We start from the raw sequence: 27,641 nt of genomic DNA, 5'->3' as shown, positions 1-27,641 counted from the left end.
CTGTCCATCAGGATCAATTTCCCCATTTATGCATGTGTATAAATAGTAATTATTGTAACTGCATTGCAAAATTATTTTTGAACCCAAAATAGAATTATTTTTAAAAGTTCACAAACTTTAAGGCTACATAGAAATTATTATAATGATGATGATTAATAGAGAAAAATTGAATAGACAAATCCAAAACTATCAATCAAGAATATTTGAGGAATGTATAAATGAAACTCTAAATAACCATTTGCATATATGTACATATATGTACACATCTGCAATGGTGTACACATTATGTTAAATGCTAGAAAGAACATGGAAAATATAATTTTACTCAACATAATCATTATGAATCCTCTCTTTTCTAGGAAAATCAATAATATCATGATGTTGCTATGTAATACAGTGGGAAATGACTGATGTATTGACTTAAGGGTGAATTAGTTTCAAGAAGGCAGAGTTACACAAATTCATCAATCAAATTCTCTCTTCCAGAATCATGGAAATCCAATGGCATGACAAAAGACCAGTGAAGACTGAGGATTGAGTGAATCACCTTGATGTCTTCAATGTCTGACCAATCTCTAAGCCATATGATATAACATACACCTACTTTGACTGCTTTCGTGATCACTGGAAAAATATTTTCTCATCTGCCCATTCTTACAAGGGAGATCTCCATATGCTTTTCATTTAGGCATTCCCTTGATGGGAATGTCTTGTTCAGGCTTGTTTTGGAAGAAATCATGATGGTACAAAAACAAAATATATCAATAAAAGTTATTGGTAAAGATAAAATATTCAATCCTATCAAGGGATATGAATAGGCAATTTTTAAATCAAATCAAAACTATCAGTAATTATATAAAAACTGCTCTAAATACCTCCTGATTAGAGAAATGCAAATCAAAACAACTCTGAGGTTCCACTTTACACATAGAAAATTCAAGAATATGAGAGTAAATGAAAATAACAAATGTTGGAGGGAATGTGGCAAAATTGGGAAACTGATGCATTGCTGGTAGAGTTGCAAATTGATCCAATAATTCTGTAAGGTAATTTGGAATTAGGACAAAAGAGCTTTAAAGGAATGCATGCCCTTTGATTCAGCAATACCATTACTAAGATTTGTACCCAAAGAGATAAAAAATATGGGGATGAACCTGTTTACAAAAAACATATTTATAGTTGCTCATTTTGTGGTGACAAAAAACTGAAAAATGGGGGGGATGTCCCTTGATTGGGGAATGGTTGAACAAATTGTGGTAGATGATGATGACTGAATACTACTATGCTATAAAGAATGATGAACTGGATGATTTCTTAAAGAACTGGAAAATCCTACATGAACTGAAGCAGAGCGAAATGAGCAGAACCAGGAAAACATTATACCCAGTAACTGAAACATTGTGGGACAATCAATGTAATAGAGTTTGCTACTAATAGTAATGCAATGATTCTGGACAATTCTGAGGGACTTATGGGATAGAATGTTTTCCACATCTAGAGAAAGAACTGTTGGAGTAGGAATGCAGAAAAGACATCATTTATCACTTGTTTATTTGGGTATATAATTTGGGGTTTTGATTTCAAAAGACCACTCTTAAAAAAATGAGTAATATAGAAATAGGTTTTGAGTGATAATACATGTATAACTCGATGGAACTGCTTGTCAACTCTGGGAGAGGGAAGGGAAGAAGGAAGGGATATAACATGAATTATAGAACCATGGAAAAAAATTAAAATTAAAAAACTAAAAAGATTTGCTCTCAAAGAGCTGATGCTCCAATTAAGGAAACAAAACATATGCTTCAACTACAGGTGAGAAGTAAAGAAACCCTGACCATTCAAGTGAATCACTAAAACAAAAAGTAATATTTTTGTATCAGTTCCACTAATAGTTCACATTACTTTTATGGAGATTAAAATTAATATGCAAAATACTAAATATTATATTTATAGATATTTTATTAATAATAAACTAACAAAAGAGTAGTCTCTTTTGTTACTGTTTTGTTTTGTACTAAAAGGTACTAACCAGCTTGCTTCCAGAAACCAAAGAAAGAGAGGGAGGAGTACAGCCAACTATAAAACGATAATGTGACCATGCAAATGTGGAGGCACAGGAGAGATTAAAGGGAATTTTGGGAAAACTAAGGGACTTATGTAGGATGAAGTCCAAGGTCCAAAATTTCTATTTATACACTTTTATAATTTAAGGAACTTGACTGAGAAGAGCACTTTGGTAACAAGTACATTCTTTTCTAGATTTTCAGGAGGTGTAGTAGCACCAAGTTGCCAGACTGCATTCACATAGAATCGCTTCCCATGGTGATGACAGAGGATATTGGGCTAGAAACAATACTATCCCAAAGGTTCTTATTTCAGGGTCCTTCACTGCATTTATCAAGTTTTGTGAGATGGTAATTAATGTATTAGTGTTGGTTTGACTGGCTATTTTTCATGTTGGCTCTTGTCCTTCCTTCATGATTCCATGTAGTTTTAGCTGGGGCCATTTTGCAAATTCTTGACCAAAAACATTAATAAGAAATATTCTTTTTTTTTTTAATTTTTTTTAAACCCTTGTACTTTGGTGTATTGTCTCATAGGTGGAAGATTGGTAAGGGTGGGCCATGGGGGTCAAGTGACTTGCCCAGGGTCACACAGCTGGGAAGTGTCTGAGGCTGGATTTGAACCTAGGACCTCCCGTCTCTAGGCCTGGCTCTCCATCCACTGAGCTACCCAGCTGCCCCAATAAGAAATATTCTTGAATGGGGATATTGCAATTGTCAATATTATCTTCAATTCCTGAAACTAGAGCAAGAATCATGAATTACTTACAAGGAATTTATTAGTTCCATTTTATGAAGTAGAAAACTGAGTCTGAGAAAAGTTAATTTGTTTGTTAACTAACACTAATATGAATGTAAAGGATTTTTAACAAAGAGCTCCCAGCTTTACTACTCATTCCATGGCATCAAAGTGTAATTTCCAGAAATGTTATTAATGAAGGAACATTGAATCAGACTTCACAATTCCCTTTCTGAACCCTGTCCTATGGCATATTTGTCAATAGTCTGATTTCATGATGGCTGGTATAGAAAGTCCACTTCTTCAGACACACTGCAATCTCTCCTTAGCAGGCAGTGTCACTTCTTCATATGATATGATAATTAAAGTTTTGGATGCATATAGGCTGACTGCATAATCTCTGTAACTAGAATTTACCCATGTCATGACACATATATGACTAAGTAACACACATATCTACACACATACTTACACATCCAAATTTCTAGATAAATATCATCTTTTCAGATCACTGTTCTCATCAAGCCTGCTAAGTATCTTCTATACTCAATTATTAGATTTCAGGTCTTAGAACTAAAGAATATTTTCCAGGATGCAATGAGAGAGATAATATTTTTGAGTCATTGTCTTCCAGGCCCAGGAAAAGGACCCTGAAAAGCCTATCATGCAAATGCTATAATTCATCCTCTGCATCTTAGGGAAGCTCTGCCCCTTCCTAAGACTTTCTCTCTTAGTCAAGGGTCTCTTCACTTTTCGCAAAATTGTTGTAATGATCCCAGACTCTTCTTCCTCTCTTTAGTGTCCTGTTCATCTCCTTTTATATTATCCACTAGGTGTTCTTTCCCAAATCTCACTCAGGCAAATGCTGGAGAAGCTTTGGGAACACAAATGCTACCAAGCCATTGATGGAGCTATGAACTGGTTCATCCTTTCTGAAAAGCAGTTTCCATTTATGCCAAAAAATCATTTCAAGGGGCAGCTGGGTAGCTCAGTGGAGTGAGAGTCAGGCCTAGAGACAGGAGGTCCTAGGTTCAAATCTGGCCTCAGACACTTCCCAGCTGTGTGACCCTGGGCAAGTCACTTGACCCCCATTGCCCACCTTTACCACTCTTCCACCTATGAGACAATACACCGAAAGTACAAGGGTTAAAAAAATCATTTCATTTGACCAGATGATGCCACTATTTGTTGCATACACCTAAGAGATAATATAAAGAGGAAAATGAGCTATAGTTACAAAATATTTTAGTATTTCTTTTCATGCTGGCAAAGAATTATATGCTGAAGGAATGACCGTGCAGTGTGGATGGCTGAAAAAGTTATTATATGCAAAGGGTAGAATATGATTATCCTTTAAGAAATGAAGGGTGGGATTTCAGAGAAAACTGTGAAGATTCACTTGAACTGATACTGAATGAAGTAACTAGAACCCAGAGAACAATTTGCACAATGACAACAAGAAACTAAAGACAAACCACTTTGGAAGATGAGGGTCTTTAACAACCAAAATATTTAATCATAATTCCATATGACCCATGGTTAATCATCTTAACATCTACCTCCTCATAGATTCATAGTAGAGGTTTAGATATCTATCTATGTATCTGCTTATGTAGGTGGCTAGATGGTTCCATGGATAGAACACTAGGTATGAAGTCAGGAAGACCAGAGTTCATATTGAGTCATAGACACTTACTAGCTCTGTGAACCTGAGAAAATCATTGACCTATTCTTTTTCTCACTTTGCTCTTTGAGATAAAGTGGATAATAATGGAACTTCCATGGTTGGCTTATTGGGTGGATAAATTAATTAATAACTGAAAAGAATTTGGGAAAGATCATGGTACCATATAACATCTGCTTTTATTTTTGTTGTTGTCATTTATCTATCATCTATTTATCATGTATCTCTCTCTCCATGACCAATGCAAGAAATTGTTTTGCATGTCTTCACATGTCTATAATTTGTTTTTATTTTCAGTGCAGACATTAGGGAAGGAATTTTTATAATTTTTTATTAATTGAAAGAAATATTGTTATAACAGAGAATGTAGAAAAAAGCAAACCTAATGTAACAGTTCACGTTTTTTTCACATTTCACCTACAGGTTGAGAAATGGAGTAAATTAATTCAAGAATATTGAGTTAGATATTTCAAGGAGATTAGAAATGACTAGGAAGAAGCTAATTATGACATCCATGACACCCAAGTCTAATGACTTCCTATTGCCTCCAAGTGCAAATATAAAATACAAAACACACTGTCTCTAAGCTCTGAGTATTTTTTCAGGCTGGCCCGTATATCTGGAATGTTCTCTCTTCCCGATTTTTACTACTGAACTCTTTGTTTTCTATTTAGTCACAATTAAAATCTGATCTTCTCAAAGAAGCTCTCCCTGACACCTCTTAATTCCTGTGCTTTCTCCCACCAGATTATTTTCTATGTATAGTTTGAATTGTAAATAGCAGGTTTAGTGGAATGGGGAGATATGAAACCAGATGGTAAGTATTCAAGAAATGAATGAGAAAATACAAAATGGCAATATCTTTTGTATACAGACTTTTCAATGCATTTAACCCCAAAAGACAAAAGATAAATAAGTTGAAAGATGGCAGATAGAAGAATAAAAAAGTGAGAGGTTTTTTTGGAAATGAGGGAGATATAGGGATATTTATTGACAGTAGGGAATGAACCAATAAGCAGGCAAAATCTGATGATAACTGTTCAAGTAAGGTATATAGGATATTTTGGAAAAGAAGGAATACAATGTGATTATTAGTGGAGATAGAAAAGTGGGATTTGACAAATATTAAGGTCACCACCTTCTATAACTCTATGAACTGAATATATTTCCTAAATCTGAAACCAAAGTGGTTTTATTCCTTATACAAGTTTGATTATCACCATTTAATAAGAGAGGAACACAGAGGTTACCATGGTCAACTAACTTGTTTATTATCATACAATAAGAGAATCGACATAAACTTTTAAGTATGAGCTCCCAACTTCAGCTTTCTTTCTGGAGCATCAGAACAAATCTCTCAGAAATGTGACCTTAGTTACTAGTGGAGCAAGCTTCCCTTTGTTATAAAGAAGAAGGAGGTGAATCTATACTGTTCTAGTTATTATATTAATCAGCGTATTAATCTGGGAATCTGTGCTTTGGATTCCCTTGATGGCTGGTGCAGGGACACCCAAGTCCTGTCACTCAGCTGGATGTTATAATAACTGCCCCTTCTTTATAACAGTGCCCAGGCAGGATCCCTAAAGGTCAATGGATGGGTAACCCTTTCAGGTCCCACCTGGGGTTGGATTGATTATTAATATTGGGCTCTATTAGCCTTGGATAAAGTTCATCTGACTGTGTTGCTCCCTCCCAAGAGTTGTGCTGTAATAACTACTCAAGGAAGGTACTTAATAATCTTTATCTATATAAGTTAATAAGGGAAAGGAATGATCAGGAATGGATTGGGGATAGGAGACCCTGTCACTAAAGGCTATGACACTAATCCCTCAGGACTGTAGGATGTTTCAGTAATGCTGGAGCTCTTGTTCTTCACCTCCTCTGGCTCAGCTTGGCCATAGCCAAACCAGAGAAAGCAATATTTTTGGTTGATACAGATACTGATGATCCCTCTCAGCTTCTTACTGCCAGTTGTTATGTCAGTTCTACAGCTGTCAGGAAATACCTCCCTTACCTCCCTCTGCTTCTTCTCCTTCCCACTTCCCGGTTCCCCACCCCTCCCCAGGCCCAGAATACCTAAATATATAGTGATGGTTTAGATGCCTAAATATCTAGGGGAATTAATATAGAAACAGGGGATCCATGGTCAGACCCACAGGTCAATCAATGTCCAAGATCAGATTAATGCTTCAAGTCAAGTGTTTCAGGCAAAAGCCAAAGCCAAAGCCAAAAGCCAAAACCAAAAGCCAAAGCCCTGTCAGAAGGCTGTCAGGATATTTATATCCTCTGGCCAATTGCCTTTCCTCTTGTCCTCATGGCATCTGGGAACATTCTGATGTCTCCAACTGTCTTCACCTATCAATCAAGGCATGACTCTCAACTCCCAGAGTTTGAATATGACACCATAGAGCAGAAAATTAGTGTTCCCATGACTGCCATATATTAAGTAGTTTAGTATCTATTCCTGGGGGCCCAGAAAAGTTACTCTCCCCCGTCCTATCAGTGAATAAGTTGATTACTCTCATTTTTTCATTAGTCATTTCAGTTATAGAAATTCCTTTAGCTTTGAAAAGTTTAAAAGTTTTATTAATTAGGTGTAATAGTTTACTTCTTTGTATATATAATGAATTCTCATGGTATGTAGTATCATGTGTCCTGCTTGTGACAAGTGTTCTGGGAGGAGATAGGCACAGACAACCCTGTCATTATGAGTAGAACCTGACACATCTGTTTATATGCCAAGACATATCTAGATAGTTACCTAGACAAATATCCTTCTTAATGGAGCTCTATGCTTCATCAAAACAATAGAAAACACCCTGGTAAGTATCTTTTATGTCTAACTCTTAGATAAAAAGGGTAAGAATCTTGACATCTCTCTCAGAAGCTGCTTATGAAGACAGATTTATTTGAGTCCTTATCTTTCTGGGGACAAAAATGTAACCACTAACCACTATGGAAGAGGTGCAAGAACTTTTCTTCTGCATCCTAAAATAGTTTACAATGAAGTCACTCTTATACAAAGATTAATTTTTTCTCATAGCAATTAATTCAATGATACAACTCTTGTCTCCAACATCCTTTGTATCTCATTCAGTATTTGGGTCTAAGACATTCCCCTAGAGTCCCTTTCATCTCATGACACCTATGATCTTTGACTTTGTGAGACCCACTGAGGAAAGCAGCCATGCTTGCGTGAGATTGCTGGCAAGACCCAAATCTCTCAAAGGCACTGCTGCTCTGGGCCAAAAGCCATCACTAAATCTTGAGTGCCCCCTCAATCTGAAGAGCAAAGAAGTCTTTGTAACATCATGACTGAAAGCATCAAACCTGCCTTTCCCCAAGAAAAGATTAGTAATCACTATTTCTCAACTTGCTTATGTGTGTAATAGCAACTCTGGTGATGTTCCTGTGTGAAGTCATTTTCATACACATCCTATGGGAAAGTAACACCCCCCGAGAATGTTTTAATGCTTAATATTTTACCCTGAATAAAAATCTTTCTGTTTGTCACAATAAATGAAGATCATAGCTCCCTATCAAGGTGCTGTGATTCTTCCACTTGGTCCTATTCAGGCATGCTGGTCCTAATCTCTCCTATCCTTCCTTCTCTCTCTTATCTCATTCTCTCTCTCTCTAGCTGCTACTCTCCCTAACAGGCTGACTCTCCACAGCTGCAATGACCCTCAGATCCAATCACTCATCACCATGTCTCCCACACATGGCCTTGACACATGGTACCTAGACAGGGACACACCCACACATGGGCATGCAACAGACTTTCTACTCTCATAGCTCTTCTTCTTTATGTAATTTAGGCTGTTATTGTGTCAATTTTTCTCTCTCCTGATTGTTCTAGAAAGTCTGAGGTCATTGTCCCATTCTTCTCTGTTGTATTTTCTCTATGGTATGTGTCTCTGTTTTCTTATTTTTAATTTCTGATGTTTCTTCCCTCTCTCATCTTTCTGACTGACCCTCTGGCATTTGTCTCCCTCATTGATTTTCTGCTTTCAGCTATTCTCTACATTTCCCTCTCTCTGCTCTTAGGTTTTCAATTTTCTGCATTTCTTCATCCTGTTCTTATTGTCTTTGAAATAATGTATTTTTTCCATTCTCCTTGACCTGTTATGAAATCATACCTATATCCTCATATTTCTGCTCAAATTATTTAAAAAAACTCCCCATATCCCTAGAGGATACTATTGGAGATTGTCCAATAGAGATCTAAGAGGGTACTTTGAGATCAAAATACTTTCAATTGTTCATTTCCAATACCTCTAAGCTCACTCAATTCATATCATTCAAGGATGTCAATAATTTGACTTGAGGGGGCAGCTAGGTTGCTCAGTGGATTGAGAGCCAGGCCTAGAGATGGAAAGTCCTAGCTTCAAATCTGACCTCAGACACTTCCCAGCTGTGTGACCCTGGGCAAGTCACTTGACACCCATTGCCTACCCTTACCACTCTTCTGCCTTGGAGCCAATACACAGTATTGACTCCAAGACGGAAGGTAAAAGTTTAAAAAAAAAAGGAAAAAAATAATCTGACTTGATCCTCCCTTTTCTGATGCCTGCAATAAATCCCCAAATGATAACTCCTAGGAATGTTATAGCCAAGTTCAAGAGATCTGAGGTCAAGGAGAAAATTCTGAAAAGAACCAGAAAGAAATAATTCAAATATTATAGAACCTGAGTCAGAATTACACAAGATCTAGCAGTTTCTACATTAAGGGACAAGAAGGCTCAGAATATGATATTGTGGAAGGCAAGAGAACTGAGTTTACAACCAAGAATCACCGACCCATCAAAACTGATTTTATTCTTTCAGAGGAAATTATGGTCATTTAATAAACCAGAAGATCTAATAAAATCCAAGCATTCCTGAAGAAAAGACCAGATTTAAACAGAAAATTTGATGTCCAAATACAAAATTCAAGAAAAGCATAAAAAGACAAATAAGAAAAAGAAAAAGTCCAAGGGTTTCAATAAAATCAAATGTTTATATTCCAAAATGGTAAGATGGTATCTGTAACTGTTAAAAATTGGTACTATTTTCATAGTAGTTCAAATTTATACATAGGCAGAAGGTGCCGTAGTAAGCTCTTTAGGATAATATGTAAATAAAATAAACAGGTGAAAAAAGAGGATTGCACTAAGAGAAATGAGAAGAGAGAAGTAAAATTGGGTAAATTATATCCCATAAAGAGTCTTAGGGGGGGACTATTACAGTGAAGGAGAAAATGAGGGTGGTGCTGGGTAATACTTAAACTTTAATCTCATGAGAATTGGCTCAGAGAGGGAAGAACAGTCAGAATCATTGGGTTAGAGAATCCTATATTACCCTATAAATAAATAGAAGGGGAATAAAAAAGGGGGTCATGGGGAGGGTAGTAATATAAGGGAGGAAGAAATTTGGGGTAGTGATTATAGTATAGAGGAGTAATAGGGGAATAAGAAGGGTAGTAGAAGGGGAATAATATAACAGATGGGAAATGGAGGAGTAATTAAAACCAAAACACTGGTTTGGAGGGAAAGAGTGGAAGGAGAAAGTTCAGGATTAAAAGAAGAAATCAAGATGGAGGGAAATACATAGATGGTAACCATAACTGTGAATGTAAATGGGATGAACTCATCCATAAAATGGAATCCAATAGCAGAGTGACTTAAAACCAGAATTCTACCATATGTTTAAAAGAAACACATGTGAGGCAGGTAAACACAGAGTAAGGAGCTGGAACAGAATCTATTGAGCTTCAACTGAGACAAAAAATCAGGAGTAACAATGATGATCTCGGACAAAGCTAAATCAAAAAGAGATCTATTAAAAGAGATAAGTTAGGTAATTACATCTTGATTAAAAACTAGTAAAAACAATGGAGAAATCTCAGTACATAACATATATGCACCAAATGATATGGCATCCAGGTTTTTAAAGGAGCTTAAGGATAAAATAGTAAAACTATACTAGTGGTGGACCTCAACCTTCCTCTATCAGAACTGGTTCAATCTAACCAGAAGATAAATAAGAAAGAAGTAAGGGAAGTAAATGAAATTTTAGAAAAATTAGAGTTAATAAATATCTAGAGAAAATTGAATAGGATAAAAAGGAATATATCTACTTTTCAACAGCACAAGGTACATATTCAAAGATTGATCATTTGTTGGAGCATAATAACTTCACAATCAAATACAGAAAAGCAGAAATAATAAATGCAACTTTTTCAGGTCATAATGCAAGAAAAATTATAATCAATAAGAATTAATGGAAAGGCAAATTAAAATTAATTAGAAAATAAATGATCTAATTCTTCAAAATGGGTGGGTTAAAGAACAAATCATAGAAACAATAACTGATTTCAGTGAAGAGAATGACATTGAATAGAAAACACATAAAAATTTATGGGATATGTAATGCAGGATTGATGCAAGTTCTCTTGCATTTGCAAATTCACCAGAGGCAATCCTGGCAGTTAGGGGGAACGGAAAGTTGACCCAGCAAGTCCCTGGTCTCAAGGAAAAGACCATTGGAGATACAACCTAAGCGGTAATCAGGGGAATATTTGTATCCCTGAATGTTTAAGAAATAAATCAATAAAATAGAGAAAACTATCAGATCAATGAAATGGGTATGTGACTAAAAAAACAAGAAAAAGAACAAATTAAGAATCAACAATTAGGGGGCAGCTGGGTAGCTCAGTGGAGTGAGAGTCAGGCCTAGAGACAGGAGGTCCTAGGTTCAAACCTGGCCTCAGCCACTTCCCAGCTGTGTGACCCTGGGCAAGTCACTTGACCCCCATTGCCCACCCTTACCAATCTTCCACCTATGAGACAATACACNTTCATATCATTCAAGGATGTCAATAATTTGACTTGAGGGGGCAGCTAGGTTGCTAAGTGGATTGAGAGCCATGCCTAGAGATGGAAAGTCCTAGCTTCAAATCTGACCTCAGACACTTCCCAGCTGTGTGACCCTGGGCAAGTCACTTGACCCCCATTGCCTACCCTTACCACTCTTCTGCCTTGGAGCCAATACACAATATTGACTCCAAGACAGAAGGTAAAAGTTTAAAAAAAAAGGAAAAAAAAATAATCTGACTTGATCCTCCCTTTTCTGATGCCAATAAATCCCCAAATGATAACTCCTAGGAATGTTATAGCCAAGTTCAAGAGATCTGAGGTCAAGGAGAAAATTCTGAAAAGAACCAGAAAGAAATAATTCAAATATTATAGAACCTGAGTCAGAATTACACAAGATCTAGCAGTTTCTACATTAAGGGACAAGAAGGCTCAGAATATGATATTGTGGAAGGCAAGAGAACTGAGTTTACAACCAAGAATCACTGACCCATCAAAACTGATTTTATTCTTTCAGAGGAAATTATGGTCATTTAATAAACCAGAAGATCTAATAAAATCCAAGCATTCCTGAAGAAAAGACCAGATTTAAACAGAAAATTTGATGTCCAAATACAAAATTCAAGAAAAGCATAAAAAGACAAATAAGAAAGAGAAAAAGTCCAAGGGTTTCAATAAAATCAAATTGTTTATATTCCAAAATGGTAAGATGGTATCTGTAACTATTAAAAATTGTTACTATTTTCATAGTAGTTCAAATTTATACATAGGCAGAAGGCGCCGTAGTAAGCTCTTTAGGATAATATGTAAATAAAATAGACAGGTGAAAAAAGAGGATTGCACTAAGAGAAATGAGAAGAGAGAAGTAAAATTGGGTAAATTATATCCCATAAAGAGTCTTAGGGGGGGACTATTACAGTGAAGGAGAAAATGAGGGTGGTGCTGGGTAATACTTAAACTTTAATCTCATGAGAATTGGCTCAGAGAGGGAAGAACAGTCAGAATCATTGGGTTAGAGAATCCTATATTACCCTATAAATAAATAGAAGGGGAATAAAAAGGGGGTCATGGGGAGGGTAGTAATATAAGGGAGGAAGAAATTTGGGGTAGTGATTATAGTATAGAGGAGTAATAGGGGAATAAGAAGGGTAGTAGAAGGGGAATAATATAACAGATGGGAAATGGAGGAGTAATTAAAACCAAAACACTGGTTTGGAGGGAAAGAGTGGAAGGAGAAAGTTCAGGATTAAAAGAAGAAATCAAGATGGAGGGAAATACATAGATGGTAACCATAACTGTGAATGTAAATGGGATGAACTCATCCATAAAATGGAATCCAATAGCAGAGTGACTTAAAACCAGAATTCTACCATATGTTTAAAAGAAACACATGTGAGGCAGGTAAACACAGAGTAAGGAGCTGGAACAGAATCTATTGAGCTTCAACTGAGACAAAAAATCAGGAGTAACAATGATGATCTCGGACAAAGCTAAATCAAAAAGAGATCTATTAAAAGAGATAAGTTAGGTAATTACATCTTGATTAAAAACTAGTAAAAACAATGGAGAAATCTCAGTACATAACATATATGCACCAAATGATATGGCATCCAGGTTTTTAAAGGAGCTTAAGGATAAAATAGTAAAACTATACTAGTGGTGGACCTCAACCTTCCTCTATCAGAACTGGTTCAATCTAACCAGAAGATAAATAAGAAAGAAGTAAGGGAAGTAAATGAAATTTTAGAAAAATTAGAGTTAATAAATATCTAGAGAAAATTGAATAGGATAAAAAGGAATATATCTACTTTTCAACAGCACAAGGTACATATTCAAAGATTGATCATTTGTTGGAGCATAATAACTTCACAATCAAATACAGAAAAGCAGAAATAATAAATGCAACTTTTTCAGGTCATAATGCAAGAAAAATTATAATCAATAAGAATTAATGGAAAGGCAAATTAAAATTAATTAGAAAATAAATGATCTAATTCTTCAAAATGGGTGGGTTAAAGAACAAATCATAGAAACAATAACTGATTTCAGTGAAGAGAATGACATTGAATAGAAAACACATAAAAATTTATGGGATATGTAATGCAGGATTGATGCAAGTTCTCTTGCATTTGCAAATTCACCAGAGGCAATCCTGGCAGTTAGGGGGAACGGAAAGTTGACCCAGCAAGTCCCTGGTCTCAAGGAAAAGACCATTGGAGATACAACCTAAGCGGTAATCAGGGGAATATTTGTATCCCTGAATGTTTAAGAAATAAATCAATAAAATAGAGAAAACTATCAGATCAATGAAATGGGTATGTGACTAAAAAAACAAGAAAAAGAACAAATTAAGAATCAACAATTAGGGGGCAGCTGGGTAGCTCAGTGGAGTGAGAGTCAGGCCTAGAGACAGGAGGTCCTAGGTTCAAACCTGGCCTCAGCCACTTCCCAGCTGTGTGACCCTGGGCAAGTCACTTGACCCCCATTGCCCACCCTTACCAATCTTCCACCTATGAGACAATACACCGAAGTACAAGGGTTAAAAAAAAAGAATCAACAATTAAAGATTAAATTGAAAATATTAAAAATCAGAGGAGAAATTTTTAAAAATTGAAAATAAAAACTAATAAATACAACTAAGAGATGGTTCTATAAAAAAAAAACAAATGAACAAAATAGAGCACTGGTTAATTTGATTTTTTTAAGAAGAAAGAAGAGAATCAAATTACTGGTATCAAAAAAGAAAAGGCTGATTTCATCTCAAAGGAAGAGGAAATTAAAGCAATCATTAAGAGTTATTTTTCACAATTACATGACAATAATCTGAAAATATTGGGTTGAGGGTTGAACCAGTGCTGAAGACCCAGTGTTGGCCAACTGGAGTAAGAAGCCAATTTGGTAGGCCTCAGTTCTGTAATAAATGGTTCAGGGGCCTTATGCTAGTAATAAGGCTAGCAGGACGATGGTGCTGGTTGAAAGGATGGAGTGAGCTGTACCGGGGCTGGGCTTGAAATGTGTTTACAAATGTAACAAGGAACCCACCGAGGAAACTGAATGTCAAGTGAAACTCTCACTACTAGAAACCTGACTAATTTAAGATATCAGGTTACTGGCCCCTTCCCTGCTGAGGAAGCAGCTTCCTGATGGTTAATGGCAGGCTGACAGGAAGTGGATGCTGAATTTCCTGCCCTTCAGCAATGGAGTTTGTTCAGGTGAAACTGCTCAGAACCCTTCCAGGTGCCTGTTCCAGCTTGGCCTAAGATGGTAGGCAAATCATCACAAAATTCTCAAGTTTAAGCCTAAGGTGTTTATCGATAATAGAGTAAAGGACAAGGCAATGGAAAGAGGGTTAGGAAGTAGTGAGATCTAAGGATGAAAGGTATATCTGACTAAAGTTGTCAATAGGTCTTGTCTGGATGGTCTTCTGCTGACCCAGGGCAGGTAGCCTTGGGTCAGAGTGATGCAATCTCTGGATAATAAAAAAGTTGATCTTTGACAAAGGATTTGCCAGTTGTGCTAATAGTATTGGTAAATTGTTCTTCAGGTTTGGTTTAAAACTATTCTATTCTAGGCCTAAGCTACCCACATTCTCACTAACACCAACCCGGGGCCCCAGAGGATAAGGGTGAGTGATCAGGGGAGAAGTCAGGGAATAAAATAAGTGAGTGATCAGGGGAGAAGTCAGGGAATAAAAGAACCCAGTCCAGGGTCTCCAGGGCTTTATATACTCTTGGCCCCACTGGCAGTTGGTGCTTTGCCCTATGTCTCATGCCACCATCAACATTCCAAGCAGGGCAACTGACAGGTTGCCCCAGGCCAACATGGCACAGTTATCAATCCCATATTACAGTTCCTATGGGTTGACGACCACACAATCTGACTGCTTTCTCAGTAGGTTATACACAAAGATCTTACTTTATTAAATAAACACAGGATAGTTTATAAATAAACATAGCAGTGGACCAGGGACACGGATTCCCTACTTCTAATATTTTCCTAACACCTTCTCCCAAACTGACCTGCAAAGGTCACTTCATTCCCAATAAATTGGGCTATTCTCTCTTCACTCTCTATCTGCCTAAATTGAATCTAGCTAACTATTCCTGAACTTGCTGGTCCACTGAATTAAAACAGGATCACTACAGTCTAGTAAGATGAATTGGCTAGAGGCTCAAAGGCTGGAATCCAGTTGGTCTGGCTTTGGTTAGGCTAGATAGATCAGGTCCTTGGTAGCTCACACAAAGCAGATGATAGAGATGGGAACCAGGATCACAGGATCAGTATCAGAGAAGGCTTCTTGATTTTTAGGAACCTCCTAGGTGAATTAGGAACTCAGCTTCCTCCTGTAGTTCGATACCAAGATGGCCACAGGAAGTAAGCCAGAGATCAATGGACCCCCTTGGAATCTGAGTGTCCCTTCTTAAGTGTTCCTTTCATTCCAGAATGTCAACCCATCCAATTCCATGCACATGTGAATCCCTGAAAATCTTCTGCATTGCTCAAACCCTCTGCAAATTTCCTATTCCCTCTATTCTATTTTAATAGTTACTTAGCTAATACAGGAATTATAGCAGAATGGCCTAGTGGCTTTGAGTACACAATTGTGGTCTCATAAGCTTTTAGAGGATTCATGAAAACAGTTGCATTATTTTCTCTATGTATGTTAAGCACTATATATTTAGGAGTTGAGTCATCCACAGATCAAGTTGAGCAGACACAACTGACAATGTAATACAAGGGCTATGTATTCAAAAGATGTCAGTGTTAAATTAAACTGGCTGATTAAGGGATCAGGATGGAGGAAAAGAGGAAGGAATGGCTAATTGCAGAAGAGATGGCCTAGGAGAAAACAGCATCATTATGTATTGGAGGAGTTCACAATCTGGATAAAAAAAGAGATTGTGGAACAGGATAGCAGAAGGAGAGATAGAAAACCAATTTCTAGTGTCTCCTCTTTTATCTGAGCTTTCACTGCTCCAAGTTTTTCACCAAATCAAATGTTTCTAGTTACTTTGTTAGTGATTCATCATTCCATTTATATTGCTGATATGCTTAATAATAAAAATGAACCAGTAAAAAATAAGTCCATCGGGTCAAGTCTATGCTTTTGAGTATTCCATTACTACTGTAGACTCTCCTAATAAATTTATAAAAAAAATTTAGCCTCTTATCAGGACCTTGGTAGGTAATGCCCTTATGGTAAACCACATCATAAAATTTAATTAGCATTACTAGAGAGAAATGGAGTAAATGATGAAATTGCTTTTAATTCCTAAAGATATCTATTTGTTTTCAGAACTGGATATATTCCCTGAAGTTATAACCAAACTGTTTTTTCTTTTATTAAGATAATTATTCCTGCTTAATCAGGGAAAAACCCTGAGATCGGTAAAGTCAACTAAATTGTTCCTCATATAATAAAGCAGGAGACATAAACCTTTATGAGGAATCACAATTTTAGTTTTTTTCCCCCTAGGGCATGACAAGGTGTCTTTTAGAAATATGACCATGTTTACTAATTGAGAAGGATGCCCCAAGGAAGAAAATGGCATTTTCCCTCTTCCTGTAATATATTAATCATCGTAACATCTTCTCTGTGAGCCCAGAAAAGTTTCTGTCCCCTTTGCTCACAGAAAATTACATGATCATTGTCATCAATTCATTAGTGATTTCATATAGAGAAATTCCCTTAGCTTTAGAAATATCTGATGATTATATACATCAGATTAAAAAGTTTACTTCCTTGGTTACATTTTACATTCCCATGGCAGACAGTGTCATTTGTCATGCTCGTGATAAGATAACCAGTGCTTTGGGAGCAGATAGGATCAGAAGATCCAGCTCTTGTAAGTAGGAATTGTCACAAGCCTGAACATATAAGGAGGCAAATATTCTCCTTAATTGAGATCTGTATTTCATCACAACAAAAGAGAATATGTTAGTGGTAAGTGTCTTTTAGGTTTCATTCTTAGATTTAAAGGCTTATAACAGGGAACCTCTTCCAGGAGCTGTTTAGATAGATGGAATTTTATTTGGATTCTTATCTTTCCAGGTACAGGAAAATAATCAACAAACCACTCTGGAAGAGGTGCAAGAATTGTTTTTCTACATCTTATTATACTTTTCTCTATGCTGATATCTATGCAAATCAAGGCTTTATAATGTTCCTAAGCAATTGATGCAGTGACACCTATCTGACTTTCCTGTCTCCAGGATTACTAAGATCTCATCTAGTATTTCTGACTAGGGCATTTTCTTCATTGCCTTTCTCACCATATGCCACCTCTGATCTTTGCTTTTTCTGCTCTCGTTGCTCTTCTCTTTTTCTGAAATTTAGGTTGCTATTATTTCAATCCTTCTGTCTGCTGATTGTTCTAAATAGTCTTAGGGCATTGTCACCCCCTTCTCTGTTGTGCTTCCTCCATGCCAGTTATCTCTCTATAATCATTTTTATCTCTTTTATGTCTCTTACAGCTCTCCTTTTGTTCCTGATTGAGCACCCTTTTACCCTTGTCTCTCTCCTAGGTACTCTGTTTTCCTCTATGCTCTACTGTTCCTCTTTCTGCTCTCAGGTGGTTCTTCATCTTCATTTCCTGCTTCTCTCTTCCCTCTTCTTAAACTCTTAGAAAAAATTCCTCTCTTCCCTTCTCTCTTATGTATTATGAAACTATTCTTTTATCATTATTTTTTTGCTCAGAAAATATAAAGACTCCACATTGCCCAGAAGATAACATTTTGAGATTGTGATACAGACAACAGAGAGGTAAGTTCAATATTAAAAGATTCTTAATCCCTCATTTCCAATCTCCTTAACTTCACTCAACTAAGATCTTTCAAAGATGTCCATAATTTGATCTCATTCTTCCTTTACTGAATGATATTTTATTTCTCCTTCCAACTGGCATTCTTTATACCAGTTAACTATAGTATTCTGAATATCATAATTTAACATCTTTCTGAGTTCCACAGTACATTTATAGAAACCAAAAAATGGCATTTAACTTAGTGTTCAAAGAACCAATTTAATATGGTCTCTAACATACAATGAGAGTGACCTTCAGGAAATTGTTCTACACCTCTAAGCTTTAGTTTCCTCTCTTGTAAATGGAAGAACTTTTTACTCAGTGATCTCTTAGGTCCCATTCTAGAATTTAATATGTGAGTTTTATCCTAAATACTTGTCACTTACACCAATACTGACAGCAGTCAAATTTTATTCATTCTTTGTATTCTAATTCATGCTCCACCACTTGTGCATGAAGCTTTCCCTGGCCCCTTTCCCTCCCCTAATACAATTTCTCCCTCCCTTGAATCTCTATTACTTCATATGCGTCATAGAACATAATCAGAAATCTCAAAAAAGCTCAGGAAATTTCCTTGGATTCTTTTTTCCCCCCTATGTAACAGTTTTAATAAAAAACATGACAAACTACAAAAGCAGGTGGAGCACAGAAAGGCAAATCCCAATAGTACAAAGTTGGATAATATCCATCCATCAGTGAGTATCTGTCAAATCACCTTAGGAAATCTTCAGTCCACAAAAGAGACTACAATCTCTTCATCCTTTGATTCCTTTAATCTTTCCCAAAATGAAAAACATCTATTCACACTTCCCAAAATGTGATGTTAAAAGATTACTTTTTATAGTTTACCTGAAGAACTTCAGCTGTGGGAGTTCTCTGTTCTCTGAGTGATTTCGTTGTTACTTTGGACAGCTATAGTTCATAGCAAGGTTTAAGCCCTATTAACCAGAATTTTTCTTCAGTATATGAAGTTTGTTGTGCTATGCTGATCTGATTTGTATCAGGAACTCCTTGTGCAATATTCTAAAAACCTATACCCTCCACACAATATTGCAATGAAATGCAGATATGAAAATATAAAATATTGTACAATATTCAATTCTATTGATATATTTATAGATATTAAATAAAGTAGTTCACAGACTCTAAATGGAGAAATTGTTCTAGGCTTAGTAAAACTTCTTTATTTTTTAGTGGAAAAAGATAAAAACCTGAAGTTCATCAATGGATTAAGTTGTTCAATATCACAGGAAATTATAGTTCCAATAGTATAATTCAAGTATTATGACTACCAAGTCGTTCTAATCAACTACCCCTAATTTGGCTCATTAAGATAGTATTCCTAGTTCTGCCAATTAAAGACAAAGAGAACTATGCAATGTCATTGTCTTTGACGATCTTCTAAAGGCATGATTATAGTTTTTATTTTCTTTTTTAAATTAATCATTTTTGAGAATAAATTTAAGTTCCATTAAGTTTTTCATGCCATTAGTTTCATTTGTTTCACAATACTGATGGCCTCCTCTGGAAACCTTCTAGTTTATCAATTCTTTTTTTCCATGCTGTGAGAAGCATATAATAGCATAGACTAGGTGAAGTAGACAGTGATATCTTTTCTGGACAGAAGGTCTCTATCAATTTAGGCAAATGGCACCTTAATGTTTAGCTGTCAGCTTGCAATTTTTAACTATTTTGTCCTTGAAGTACATTAAAAACCATGATCTTTCCTCCTTAAAATTAATTCTCTGTCCCCCTCCTGTCCTTACTTAATTGTTACTTTGTTCATGGTGGGTGTGGGTGGGATGAAATATTCTAGGACTGTCTAAAATGAGGACAAAGTCAACTTTAAACAAGAAGATTTGGAGGAATTCATCATTTATATGCTCAGGAAGAACTAGGTTCAAATCTGGCATCAGATACTTCTTAAATGTGTGACCTTGGAAAAATCATTTAAGTTGTTTGCCTGAGCTACTTAATTTGTAAATGGAGATAATAATAATATCTGCCTCTCAGGGATCTTGGGAGGACCAAATGTAAAAAAAAAGGCAAAACTTTCAGGACAATAACTTACACATGATAGACACTCTATGAATGTCATTTGTTGTTATTATTTTTACATTTAACCTAGAAAGTTCTCTTCACCAGATTTCCTCAATGAAAGCTACAAGAAACATCAGTAAATGAGTTTTCCTGTTTTAAATCATAGTATTAAAATTTCATCAAAAGATTAGGCATTTATAATTTTCAATTAATAATATATAATTTTGAAAGGTGTATAGGAAGCCACTAAGAAATTGTGGATTAGAGCACATATGGCAATGTTTGGTTCATTGGAATCAAAAGCTTTTCATTTAGTTAAAAAACAACCAGAGTGGAATAATTTATTCTCTTTGTTAGTTAACTGAATCATATTAACAATATTATTTAATCAGAAAAGCTGTTTTCAAAAAGCTATGTATTCCTTTTAGTAATGTCATCAAGGATTTTCCTCAACATATTTGGGAATATTCTTAAAGTAATTTCACTTAAGAGATTAGGGGTATAGATTGGCAAAGACTTATATTTTGCATAATTCATTTTATATTAATGAGGCCTAAGATCCTTAAAATATATTTCCCAATTTTTATTTCTTCATATACTTTGAAAATCAACATCATAACATTCTTAAAATTATGTTAGCCATAGCACCCATTCCATTTGTACACGCAGAATTTAAAAAGCACAGAGGATTAGGATTGGAAAGAACATTAAAAGCCATATATTTAGAGCTCTGATTCAAAAGAAACTTCACTGTAATATACCTGAAAATCAATAACACGGCCACTACTAGAAGAATTCTAACATATGAAAAGTCACTACAAAATAAGGACAACCTTGCAAGGAGTTGTCCAACTTTTGGATAGTTCTGATTCTTAGTAATTCTTTTCATTATCATCATCAACACCAACATCAAAATCATTATTATTAAAAAGAACCTAAATTCCTTCTCTTTATAATTTCTCTCATTTGGCAATAATTCCACATTCTGGAGACAAATAAAATTATCAGTGAAAAGTGCTTATTACACTCTTTGGAACATTGTAAATGTTATATAAATTTTACCTATTTTCAAGTTGACCTGATGTAATTAGTCCTATTGCAACAAACACATTTGCTTTCCTTATCTCTTGTATGCAGAAGCTTTGTAAAAAAGCATTCAATTTTTCTCACCTCATGAAATATTATATATATATATATATATATATTTATATCAACATATAAATCTTATATAACTTCTATACTAAATTATATATAACATTATCACACCTATATTTTATCTTAAATCTCTGGTTGTATGAAATAAATACACATTTCCTTCCACTTGCTGGTGATAAATATCTTTTTCTGAGTGATAAAAGGCATCAGTGTCCCTTCCTCTGTCTCATTGTTGTTCAGTTGTCAGTGTTTAAGCAATGAACTCAACAAAGGGAAAAATTATTACCACCTTTATCATGGGAGACCCTGAAAATTAAAAGATCATATAGAGAAAATAATTTAATATTTATTTTAAAAGGATGCCTTCCGAGGAGTTTCTTATTTCATTCCCTGACTTTTTACATGGTTTATGCTTATATTACTGTCTTTTATAATTTAAACATTTATTTTTATTACATCAAAATACTCTGGTAACACCCTTTTGGGAGCCCCATCAATTAGAACAGACATCATTTGACAAAAAAATATGTTTATGTAAAATCATTTCTTGATTATTCCTATTCATCTGTACTTTCTCTAGAAGTGGATATATACAAGTCATTTTTCAAATATGTCTATTACTGTATTTAATAATCTCTTGGTTTTGCTCATTTTATTTCTCTCAACTTCAAGTAGGTCTTATCATGATTTTTTAAATTAACATGTTCATAATTTTTTACAGCACAGTGATATTCCATCACCGTCATATGCTACCTCTTGTTTAAAATTTCAGCTTCAATTTCCAGTTCTATAACAACAGAAAGAGTGCTGCTATTAATATTTTAGTACATCCCAGTTCTTTTCCTTTTTCTCTGATTACCTTGGGTAATAAATCTAATAATGGTATTGTTGTGTCAGCAAGTACATGCAGTTTTATAAGTTTGGGGGCATAATTTCAGTTTACTCTCTTGGTCTACTTTAGAGTTCCATCAGCAGCAAATTAGTGTCCCTGTTTTTCCACAACTCCTCAGACATTTACCATTTTGCCCTTTTAGAGACACAACAAGAAAGTTGCTATGATTATCATTTACTTCATATTTTATTATATTTATAAATATTTTATTATATTTATAAAACATCTTAGAGTTAAATATGGCAAAACTCTTTCATTTATGTCTTTTCATCCACACCACCTGGGATATTATCAGACATATGATTGATACTTAATAAATGCTTCTTTATAAACTATACGGTTCTGCATATTTTTGGCAATTTTTACAGCACTAAGATATTATTCCATATTTGCATTTGAAAGTTTCATATGTTCATGAACTGGGTGAAATGTAGGATTTTACAGTATTTCACAAATATAAAGAAAATATGAACATATTGCATTCAGAAAAGCTTTTATTTTAATGATAATTTTGTAAGTGTAAACTTTGGACCAGATTTTTACATCTGAATTATTTCTCCCTTATACTCTAAAACACATATGCCCATGAATAATCATGCCAACAAGATAATATAATCGTTTCCCCACACACAGAATAGCTATTATTCACTTTTATGATTTTTCATTTAAATTTTCTTATCATCATCAACTTCAACATTGTCATCATTACTGGAAAATATTTTATTATTTTTAATTTTCACCCAGGATTTGTCTTAACTCATGTGATCCTCTGAACAACCTTGTGCTATAACTAACATTATCATTTTTCTTTTGTGGGGAAAAATGTACTTGAGAGAATTTAATTGCCTAGTAGATAAGTATTACATAACTGGTAATTGTTTGATTTAGTATTTTAGTTTTCTTCAGACTTCAAGTTCAACATTCAATCAACAACGCCAAAAGATCATTAACTTCACCATTTGAAAAAGAATGCCGAGTCATAGACACATTTGAAGACTTTATTTAATACCATAACAATATAGATAGAGCAGTTGTAAGAGTATCTGACCTGCAGTCAGTAATACTCATCTTTGTGAGTTCAAATCTAGCCTAAGCCACTAGCTTTATCAACTTGGTCTCAGTTTCCACATCTGTAAAAAGAGTTGAAAAAGGAAATAGCAAAGCACACCATTGCCTTGGTAAAAGCCACAGATAGGTCCAAAAATAGGCAGATAGAATCCTAAAATGACTGAAATTCTTCCATTCTATTCTTGGTGACATCAGCTTTGAAGCTGTCATTTTAAAAAATTATGAATCATATTTTAAAGCACATTATGAAAACTTTCCTGCTCAAAAGTTCATTTAGAATGGAACTTGTGAGTTCCTTCTTCTAGCAGAAAAATTGAATATGAAAAGGAAACATCTCTAGAAAAAAAGTTGGGCATCTGATATCACTCATCCTAATATTCATTTAACTTTCCCTTTCCAACCACCAATGGAATATACATGAAAATCAAACAAAGTTTGGTGATAAGCTCAGATCAGTGATATCTGAATTTTATATATAACACAGGCTATGTTCCCAACAGAGCCCCTTTCTCTACAGTAGCATCCTTTAAGAATTTAATAAATTTCTTATTATTGACTAGACTCTTATGGAATTTGGTACCATTGTTGCCCCCCAGGAAATTGAGAAAATGAAGCTTTTTTACTTGTTGGTGGCCATTCTCTTCATTACCCAGATTGGAATTGGACTTCTAGGAAATCTCTTCTTACTGTGCCATTATAGCTCTGCTTTACTCACTGGTCACAGCCTAAGGTCCATTGACTCCATTTTTATCAACTTGGCCTTTGCCAACATGAAAGTGCTTCTGTCCAAGGGTCTCCCTCAAACAATGTTCTTTTTGGGCATGAAAAATTTCCTTGATCCTTTTGGTTGTAATCTTATCCACTACATTCAAAATTTGTCCCGAAGTGTTTCCCTCAGCACCACCTGCCTCCTGAGTGGTTTTCAGGTCATCACCATCAGTCCCAGTAATTCCAGGTGGTCTGAACTCAAAGTCCAAGCCCCAAAGTATGTTGTCCATTCTTGTCTCTTCTGCTGGTGCTTTTACTTATTGATAAATTTTACTATGTTTGGGATCATGCATAATTCAAGGTTTAAGAGTAACAACACAAGATGGTGGCATATAGGATATTGTTCAACTGCAAGTCCTAACTCATTTAATATCTCATTATATGGAATTGTCTTCTCTCTTCCTGATGTAATTTGCATGGCATTCATGATCTGGGCCAGTGCCTACTTGATTTTTCTTCTACATAGACACCATCAACAAGTCAAACATATTCACAAACTCCACACTTCTTCCAGAACTTTTCCTGAGATAAAAGCCACACATGCAATCCTTTTACTTGTCTGCACATATGTCTCCTTCTATTCCATTGATTCCATCTTGTCATTTTCTGTTTTTCAACTTGGGAAATATTACTCCTTTCTCCTGCCTACTTCACAATTCATGGCTACATGTTTCCCAACTATCAGTCCCTTTGTCCTGATATCCTATGATTCCCAAGGTCACAGAAACTGTGGAATAAGAAAAGTTCTCAATAATTGCCTGTTCCCAATCATACCCTAGTCCAACATTAAATTCTCATACTCTGAGAAACAGACCCTTTTTATAAGTAAGTGGGAAGTAGATATCTAACACTTAGGTCACAGGATTATAGAAATACAAGTCACTCTAGTTAAGATGGTGTGTTTGCTGCTCTAAATCACATAGGTAAGAAGTGACAGAATCAATTCTTGAACTTATAGCTTATTATTCCAAATCTACTTAAAAGTCCATTATACAATATCAAGTACCAATACTTCCTTTCTGTCAATTGTGGTTCTCAGATTCTCTACATTGTAAAGATCTTCAAATACAGGAAGGAAATTTTATTTCAAAGGAAATACAATGTAGTGAATAAAGTGCTAGACTGAGAGACATAAATGCTTGGGATAAAATTCTCCCTAATATCTAATAATGCAATAAGACTTTACTATTAATATAAGTCAATTTCCCCATATATACAAATGGTAAATAATGCTTATTGTAACTACTTTGCAAGGTTGTTTTTGAGATTAAAATGAAATCATTAAAAAATACTTTGAAAAACTTTGAAGGAACATAGAGATTTTTGTTGCTATTATGATTAAAAATTGAATTGATTTATTCAAATCCAACTATTAATAAAGATGTGATGATGAATGTATATTTCTATATGTATATACTTATTTCACTTAAATTTATCTGCATACATCTACACACCCATCTAATATGTGTTTAACTCAAGAAAGGAAAGGGATAATTATAATTTTCCTTAATATCATAAGCATTGTTCGTCCTTTGCTTTTGAAGTGGACTGATGACATCACTATGTGAGATAATCTAAGGTCTGATGTGTGATATATTGACTTGCTCATGAATTAGATTTAAGTGAGGCAGGGTTGCACAAAGCTATTAGCCTTATTCTCTCTTCTAGAGTAATCTAAGTTCAGTTGTAGAATAAAAGACAAGGTAGCTAGTGAGGAACTAGGATGCTGACGCAGTGGATGAGCTTGGAGTCTTCAATGTCTGAACAAGTTCTAAGACTTCCATATCACCATTATAGGCCACATTCATGGCCTTTGGAGCAAATTGTTGTAATATACCCATTCCTCCAGGTGAAGTCTTTACATGCTTGTGGTAGACATCATGCTAACTCACTGATAGATTTAAGACATGTTCTTTGTGAAACTGTGGTGGTATAAAAAAACAATAAAGCTTGTTGGAAAAATATATCATTTTTACAGTGTCATGTCAATCAACATATCAAAGGATTATTTTAGAACTGTATAGTGGTAATCTGAGTGGGAGAATGACTCTACAGAGAATGTAAACTACTTTGAGTAATGTAAACAGTAAAAGAAGCTTCCACTCTCTCATGGGAAAAATTTCATTTGACCTGAGCCATACCCGACACAATGCTATATTTATTCTATTGCCATATATCTGGAATGACTTGGAGTTGGTGAAGGGATCCACCATGTTATTCTGTTCATCTTCCACCCAGGCCCAATTTCTTGTAAGTAAGCCTCTCCAATAACCCAAATTAATCTAACTGATACTAACAAGGTCAATAAAATCTATTAATAAGCAAGCTGATATGGGCCCCTCTTTCTGTGGTATCTCGGTATTCTCATGGAGGATATGTTATCCTATTTGGGGGCATAATCAGTACAGAACAGATAATACCTGTCTTATTGCTATAATCAGTACAGAACATGTTTTGTGAACTTACATTTGGCATAATCAGCAGGATTCCTTGCCTTCCTACAAATCTTATGTCATTACAATAGTGCTAGAAAACATGAAATTAATGTGGTGCAACAAAACATCAAAAACCTCAATGAGAAAAAAGACTTCAATGAGAATAAAGAAAAAGAAGTGAAGAAGAGAGCCTATGATGACATAATTTCAATCACACCAAATACAAAGCTCATTAAAACAATTTTATACTAGTTTATAAGTAGAGAGGTCATTCAGAGGAATAAATTGTTTTCACAACATGTAGAAGGAAATGAGCACAGTAATACAGTGTCTGTTAAATCTCTAAACTCTAAATACTTAACTAAAGACTCACTAAGTGACTTAAAGTTTTGGTAAAACTAGAAAATTTCCTTATGTAAATTGTATATAGAGCACTGTCTATGTATTAGCCAGTGAATACCAAGACAAACCCCAAAGAAATACACAAATTGCATATGAAAAATGATCCTGTCAATGGAGCAAGAAACAAATCATTTTTAATCTCTATAGATAGAGAAATTTTCCCTGAATTATCTAATGACATTGAAAATTAGAGAAGATATTTTGAAAAAATCAAACATAAACTAATGCAGATTATATTCAGAATAAGAAGAATTTGGAAGAAAAACAACTTTGAATGAAGAATGATAAATATATTAATAGAATCATGAGAGTTAAGTTCAATAGCATATCCTGTCAAAGAGGTGATGGACATACAAGGTAGAATGAAACATAAATTATTTGATATTGCCAATGTATAAATATCTTTTATGATACTACACATATTTCTTAAGCATATTTTTATTTTATTGTTTAAATAGAGGGATAATAGCAGGATAAGGAAACATGTAAATAAAAATGGAAATTTGACTAGGTTCAAACCCGGCCTCAGCCACTTCCCAGCTGTGTGACCCTGGGCAAGTCACTTGACCCCCATTGCCCACCCTTACCAATCTTCCACCTATGAGACAATGCACCAAAGTTCAAGGGTTTTAAAAAAAATGGAAATTTGGAAGTGGGTGAGTTGATCAATAGGGGACTGCATGAGCTCATGTGTTAAATGCCAAGCAATCCAATTTTACTAAATACATGAATGATTTC

At 35.0% G+C, this 27,641-nt stretch overlaps 1 protein-coding gene and 1 pseudogene across 1 annotated transcript in view; both read left to right on the top strand.

Annotated features, from left to right (window-relative positions):
* LOC123240770 (zinc finger protein 91-like) overlaps positions 1-27,641 on the top strand; it is a 730,881-nt gene that overhangs the window by 324,305 nt on the left and 378,935 nt on the right. The gene's annotated exons all lie outside the window — the stretch shown is intronic.
* Positions 23,907-24,820, top strand: LOC123239901 (annotated as a pseudogene).

The sequence above is a fragment of the Gracilinanus agilis genome, chromosome 3 (genome assembly GCF_016433145.1).
Source record: "Gracilinanus agilis isolate LMUSP501 chromosome 3, AgileGrace, whole genome shotgun sequence".
Taxonomy (NCBI): Eukaryota; Metazoa; Chordata; class Mammalia; order Didelphimorphia; family Didelphidae; genus Gracilinanus; species Gracilinanus agilis.
Note: the sequence above shows the minus strand (reverse complement) of the source record. Positions and strands in the feature narration are given on the sequence as shown.